General features: G+C 46.6%; 1 pseudogene; it reads right to left on the reverse strand.

Annotated features, from left to right (window-relative positions):
* Positions 1 to 5,278: 5,278 nt before the first annotated feature.
* Positions 5,279 to 6,375, reverse strand: LOC112675645 (developmental pluripotency-associated protein 4-like; annotated as a pseudogene).
* Between the last annotated feature and the right edge of the window lie 1,005 nt (positions 6,376 to 7,380).

Here is a 7,380-nt window from a genome sequence, read left to right on the forward strand (position 1 = left end):
TGTCCTCCTGCCGCGCCTCTTCGGACGTTCCCTCCCGCACACGTGGCCAGCCTGAGAGTGCAGGGCCGGGGACAGCCTGGCCTCAGCCACGGTGCCCGGAAGGCCGTGTAGTGAGGGAGTGTTCCAGAACCCCGAGCCTCAGGCTGCCTGTGGGACCAGGTGGCGTCGGCCCAGGTCGCAGGCCCCGAGATGAACGACCGAGGGCGACAGGTGACAGGGAGCAGGGCAAGCCGGACCCTGCACGGGGCCAGCCCAGGAGGAAGCCCTCCCAAGGCCTAGAGCTGGAAGCACCAGCCGCCGAGGACCCGCAGCCCGGCGATCACGGGCCCTGGAACCTTCCTCGGCCTCCGGGCAGCGGCACAAGGCTGATGCATGCGGTGAGGCCGGAGGGAGCAGGGCAGGCGGGGCTGAAGCAGGGCCCCGGCCTGAAGTCGGTCCAACGCGCAGGGGGGCGCCGGTGCCAGACAACATGGAGGTTTCCATGAAACACGTGCGCACACGCACACACGTGCACGCACACACATGCACACACATGCAGGCACACGTGCACACATGCATGCACATACACACTCATGCACATACATTCACATGCGCACACGCACACATACGCACACACATGCACATACACACGCACACACATGCACGCACACGCACGCACATGCACACAGCCCCCGCTGTCGCCAGACACAGCCCAGCCTCCACCTGCCTTGCACTCGCAGGTCCGGCACAAGGAATCCGGCTGCCAGGGACACACTAACGCCCGGTCCCGGCCCTGTCCCCGGGTCCGGCCTCCACAAAGCCTGTAATTCCAGCTGTTTGGCTGCATCTCAGGAGGCGCTGGGCTCCCAAGGGCTTCCCGCCCGTGTTCCTGCTTACTCGGCTGCTGTGGGAGACAGGATTCCCGAAGGGCCTGGAAATCCAGCAAAAATGGGGCACGGTGGGGCGGGGGTTGGTTCTGGGCAGCAGGAGTAAAGGGCACATGGCCACCAAACCCCGCCGGAGTAGACACACAACCACACACCACACACGCCACCGGACGCACTGAACCCACACACCACACCCACCCCTACACATTGCCCACAAATACGATACCTATACCGCACACTATTCACACAACACATAACACGCCACACACATATATACGCATGCACACACGCACACATATCTGACTATTCAGGAAGAAGAACCTAGTGGTAGGGAGAGTGTGACTTAAATATGTGTAAGAATCTAACTAAAATGACAAATCCTACAATTATAATATTTTGCAATCATTTAATCCAACCTCTCCACTTTACAGGCAAAGAAGTTGGGGTTTAAAAAATAAAAAGAAGTTGGTAAGTTTAGCTGAAAGTAGGAGTGTCTGTTCTCATTCCCAGGCTGGAACTTTCCCTTAGACCTCAGTGCTAGGGCAGCCCTCGCTGCCTCTCCTCAAGTTTTAAAAATATCCACAGTGGTTAAGACTGCAGCCCCAGTCACACACACACACACACACACACACACACACACACCCTCATCTGTGCAACTGTTACTTTGACTTAAGTTTAAAGAAAAAAAAAAAAAGGAAGGAATGTGTTGCTTCCCCTCGTTACCCATGCATAAAACCATGGCCTTCCTTTCACTCCAACATTTGCAATCTCATCGTTTATTTTTCAGTTTGAGCACCAAATCCACGTCTGAAAATTCCAAGGACAAGACTGCTCTGGTAGCTGAGGCTCGAAGCAAAGTGAGAACACGTAGGTCACAAGCAGAGCCTCTTGTCCCCCAGATGTCCTTCACTTCCCTTTGGTGCCCAGCAGACACCACCTGAGCCCCTGCACCAAATACCCGAGGAGGCCAGCCTTTCCCTGGATCCTCTACCCGAGGCTTTCCGGGACATCTCAGGAATATGATCCCATGGGTCCCACTGTGGCTGGCTGCTACCCAGGAGCCACGCTGGTCACTGGCCATTTCATAACTGGCCCTGAGTCTGGTTAGACAAGACATGCTCCCCACCAGGTCAACTGAGAGAGCTTCTGGATCCTGGGCCCCATGAGAGAAAGAAACCAATGTCCCCTCACCCTTGTTTCCCAGGGCCTCGGGCTGCTGCACAGGTTAATCTTCCTCTATAGGGATGCAGCTCGGCCCACCACGAGGAACTTCTGCACCTGGAGGCAGGGAGGTCTTTTCCATCATCCAGCCTCACCCAAGCTCCTCTGCTGGGCCTTCCCTCCCACACAATCCCCCCATCCCCCTTGGGCCAAGGATCTTACCAGTGCCCTGGGCTGCTGTTGGGCGAGCTTGTCAAGGGTGGCGTGGATGCAGCTCAGCAAAGTTCCTGGGTGTGGGAAAGTGTCTTTTCTGTGGTTGTTGGGAGACTCTCCCTAGATGCCAAGTACTTAAGTCTTGCCATGGGCTCGGGCTGCCATGCCAACATACCACAGACTTGACAGCTTAGGCAACATAAATTTATTTTCTCACGTTTCTGGAGGCTCAAAGCCCAGGATCAAGGTAGCAGCAGGTCTGGTTTCTCCTGGGTCCTCCCTCTGTCCTCCGCTTGCCGATGACGGCCTTCTCTCTGTCCCCGTGTGGTCCTTCCTCTGTGGGCATGTATCCCTGGTGCCTCTTTTTGTCTCCAAATTTCCCCCTCTTCTGAGGACACCAGTCAGATTGGATCAGGGCCCGCCACTTAATCACCTCTAAAGGCCCTTTCTCCAAATACAGTCACATTTTGAAGCACTGGGCTTCAGCCTACGAATTTAGGAGGACACCATTCAGCCTATAAGAGCAGGAGAACTGTCGCAAGCTCCCTCCTGGCAGACAAGTGATATTATCAGTCAAGTCATCCAGAGTAGCCCTTCTGGCAAGTGCCCCCAGCCCTCTCCCCCTCCAGCACAGGAGATCTCTCCCTGGAGGGGAGGCAGCCATGCAAGGGATAGCTCTTCCTTTCTCACCTTTTTCCCTGTCTTTGCCCCAAGGCTCTCAGAGCCTTGTCCTTTCATTTGCAGGAACCTGATTTGGAAGTTTACAATAACCTCGAATTGAGATTTTCTTCTCTTTGCCTTCTGACCATGACAAGCCCATTAAAGAAAGGACCCAGAATGCAGGGGGAGAAGGAACAGCACCAAGGTTACTATTTCAAGACCTCCCTTCTTTGCACTTTTTCATGAACAGCTCCACGAAACTCATTGTCCTAATGAGGAGGGCCAATTTCAGGCCACTCCTGTGATAATCTCCCTAATGATGGCCAGAGACTTGAGAAACCCGGAGGCAGGACACCTCTCCCAAGACTGATGGGGACCGAATTATGTTCAATAGTGTCCAGGTTCAGATCAATGATTCTAAGAGCAGCAATGTAATTCCTGGGGGTTTATATAGCGTAGAACTTCTCCTTTCCCTGGAAGGCTTAGTATCAAGTCTTCAAATCAGGCACTTACTTGGTTTTATTTTCTATCATTTTTTTTTTCTCTTTCAGTCTTACGAAGGCAGGAGTAGTGACTCCAGAATTTCTATATAGGAGGTGTAAATTGGATTAAAAAGATTAGTCCAGGAGACTTAAAAGTGCACTTACATAAAATATAACTGCTTTATACATTCACACGCAGGTTTTTGTGTGAACATAAGGCTTGATTTCTCTGGGATAAATGCCCAGGAGTACAGTTGCTGGGTTGTATGGCAGTTGCACGTTTTATTTTTTAAAGAAACCATCAAACCGTTCTCCAGAGTGGCTGTGCCACTTGACATCCCCACCGACAATGCATGGAAGATCCCGTTTCTTTACATCTTCGCCAGCATCTGGTGGTATTGTCACAATTTTTTTTCTATTTTTTTTCTATTGTCACAATTTTTTATGCTAGCCATTCTGATAGGTGTATAGTGATATCTCACTGTGGTATTTTATTTTATTTTATTTTATTTTTCTCACTATGGTTTTAACTTGCCTTTCTCTAAACGCTAGTGATGCTGAACGCATTTTCAGGTGTTTATTTGCCATCTGTATGTTTTTGTCAGCGAAATATATCTTCATGTCTTTTACACATTTTCTAATTGGATTATTTACTCTTTCCTTGTTGAGTTTCAAGAGTCCTTTCTCTATTCTAGATGCTAGTCCTTGGTTGGATAGATGATTTACAAATATCTTCTCCCTGTCTGTAATTTGTCTTTTCATTCTTTTACCCAGGCCTCTTGCAGAACAAAAATGTTTAATTTTGATGAAGTCTAATTCATTAATTTTTACTCTCACGAATTGTGATTTTGGTGACAAGTTTTTTTTTTAATGTTTTTAACATTTATTGAGGATTCTTGCCCAAATCTGTCCATATCCTAATGATTACAAACCTTCTAACTCTACTACTCCTTCCAGTACATTAGAGGGGGAAAAAAATTCATAATCTCCAAATCCACAACAATAAAACAACGTTTGAAACTGCCATAAGAACACAAGTGAAAAAAAAAAATCTTTTCTAAGAACCACAGGACTATAAATTTAGGAAGGACACAAAAAATTCTAAATGAATCAAACTCATCAAATTATATACATTAAATGTATAGTGTTTTTTTTTAATGTTACTCATACTTCATTTGAGAGGTTTTAAAAAAGAATCATGCCAAAGAAAATCATGATTTTTGGCTTAATCCTCAGTTAAGAATATTAAGAATCTGCCCACAATGCATATGGCCTCCTATATACAATAGATAATTTTATATACAATTTAAAATCCAATACATTATGAATTTATGATTCAGAAGTACCCTTAAGTATTTTTAAGCAGTAGAAACACACATGATAGATACAAGTAGAAATAATACCCGCAAAGTATTCTATATTATTATCCCAGAGACACCATAGAGGTCTCAAGTTATTAAGAAAACATCAAAAAATGTTTTGTATATTAAGAGTATGTTTTCGGGAGTGGGAAAGAATAACAGCTTTCCCTTTGGTTTAAAATGCTCAACAGCCTGAAGTTATGAACCTAAGAAGGTGTAGCTGTCTCTGGAGGAGTTGGAATTGCAGAGAAATCCAGCGCGGAAGCACACCTGTACTTTCCACCCCACCTCCCACCCCCAAACCCTCTGCCAGGCGAGGCTCAGGTTCCCACTTTAAAAGAAGTTAAGGTCACTTCTATTTCAGAAGGGTAAACGTTTGATAGTATGAATGACTTTTTCTTCTTATTAAATAGAATGAATGGTAATTTCTGAAATGCTCTTCCAATTTAAAATCTAAGAGCTCCTGCATCTCAACCCATGAAGCCACAGGCCCCAGTGGAGGTTGGAGGGTAACATCTGCAATGCCCTAGCCTGTATCCCTGGAAGCATGGAGGGTGTGAGCAGCCTACAGTCCGGCCATCAGTGTCACCACGGAGTTGATTGTAGTTCTCTTTGTACCGTTGACTATAGTCACAGCTGTGTCCCTTTTCCTGCTATTGAAAGCTCATTGGAGGCTTTTCACTAACACCTTATTCCTGCAAACACATTTGGGGCACAGCACATCGTCCTCTAGCTTTGGGGGTGGAAGAGGGCGCATATTCTCCCCCACATTTCAGGCACCCAGGCTTGTCCTGCATGAAATTGCAGGTGAACCCAACCTTCTGTGTCTGCATACCTCTCCCATGGACCACACACCACGTGACACCATGGGCCTCCTGTGGCGATGCCACTGTCTCCATCTTCCCAGCCCCAGCTGCAATTCTGGACCAGGAGGCAAACATGGCATCTGGGGCCGAAGTTGTCACCACAACAGTATTGACCCCCTCCAGGAGAGCATCAGACCCCTCGGTGGGGGGGCAGCCACTTCAGGAGGGTAGGTTCCATCAGAAGGTATCTTTGTTCCAGGACTTTCCAGAGACATTTCGCCCTTGTCCATCATCAATCTTCTTTGTGTCTGTGTGAGAACCTTGGCGTCCTCTGCGGTGACAGGAACGTTCTTCTTTTGATCTGGGTAAGCATATTCGCAGATTCGCTTATATACATCTGATTTCTGGCCTTTGGTGCTCAGCTTGAGTTCTTGGCACCAGGCCCACAGGATGTCTCGGTGAAGCAAGTTGGCTGGTGGCAGTTTCGAAGGTAATGGAGGAACTGGGATTTTCTTCCGAATTCTTACTCTTGTACTCTTTTCTTGTGCCATCTTTTCTGAACAGGAAGCTTTGCCTTCTTTCATAGATCTTTTCCATTTGGTCCCCACTTGTTGAGGTTCCTGGTAACTTTGGTTCACCATAAGCCTGCTGTTTCTCTTTGGCTTCTTCCGATACAGGTTGGGAATGGCCAGCCAGATAGTCGTCCCCCCACTTCGTGCAGTTCTTTTTGCCTTTTGCTTTCTCCATACCCAAAGAGAAGTCAAGGTTGACAAAAAGAAAAGTCTTACTCCTGAAATGGCCCCGGGCCCAAAATTGCTCCTTTAAAAGTCTCCTCCCACGTCCTGTCACCCAAAGGTGCTCTTCTTTTTCTCCTTCCTCTCGGTGACAAGTTTAAAACCTTTCTACCTAGACCAAGATCCTGAAGGTTTTCTCTTATGTTTCTTTCTAGAAGATTTATGGTTTTACATCTTACACTTTAAATCCATGATCCACGTTAAGTTAATTTTTGTGTAAGGTGTGCAACTTAGGTCAAGGTTAAATTTTTTTAGCTTACGGAAGTCTGATTGCTATAGCACCATTCATTGATAAGTTTCTCTTCCCATCAGTGAACTGCTTTTGCACCTTTGTCCGAAGTCAGTTGGGCATATTCGCATGGATTTATTACGGGGCTCTCTCTCCTGTTCCATGGATCTATGCGTCCATCCCTGCACCAATATTTCCACATAGTCTTGATTACTATAGCTATATGATAGATCTTGAAATCAGATCGACTGATTTCTCCCACTTAATTCTTCTGTATCAAAATTATTTCAGCTATTCGAGTTCCTTTCCCTTCTGATATAAAATGTAAAATACTCTTTGTTATATCTACAGAAGCCCCTTCTGGGATTTTGATGGGACTTGCACTAAGCCTATATATCAGTGTGGGGAGAAATGACATCCTTACTCTGTTGAGTCTTCGAATAGATGAAGATGCGATGTCTCCATGTATGTAGACCTTCTTTGATTTCTTAAGTGTTGTGTGGTTTTTTTCCCCATAAAGTCCTCAATGTATCATCTTAGATTTAAACGTCAGCGTTTTTCTCACTTTTCTTTGAACAATGATCAATTAATACTGTATTTTTACCTTCAAGGCCCACATGTCCACTGCTAGTATGTAGAAATACAATCTATTCTTGCCTGTTGTTTTGCACCTAGTTTGCGTCTTGTCACCTGTGACACTGCTGAACTTATTACTTCGAGGAGGTTTTGTGTGTGCGTAGAGCCCTTGGCATATTCTACATAGTGAATCATGTTCTCTGCAAATAGAGATAGTTTTATTTCCTCACTA

The sequence above is a fragment of the Canis lupus genome, chromosome 10 (genome assembly GCF_003254725.2).
Source record: "Canis lupus dingo isolate Sandy chromosome 10, ASM325472v2, whole genome shotgun sequence".
NCBI lineage: Eukaryota > Metazoa > Chordata > Mammalia > Carnivora > Canidae > Canis > Canis lupus.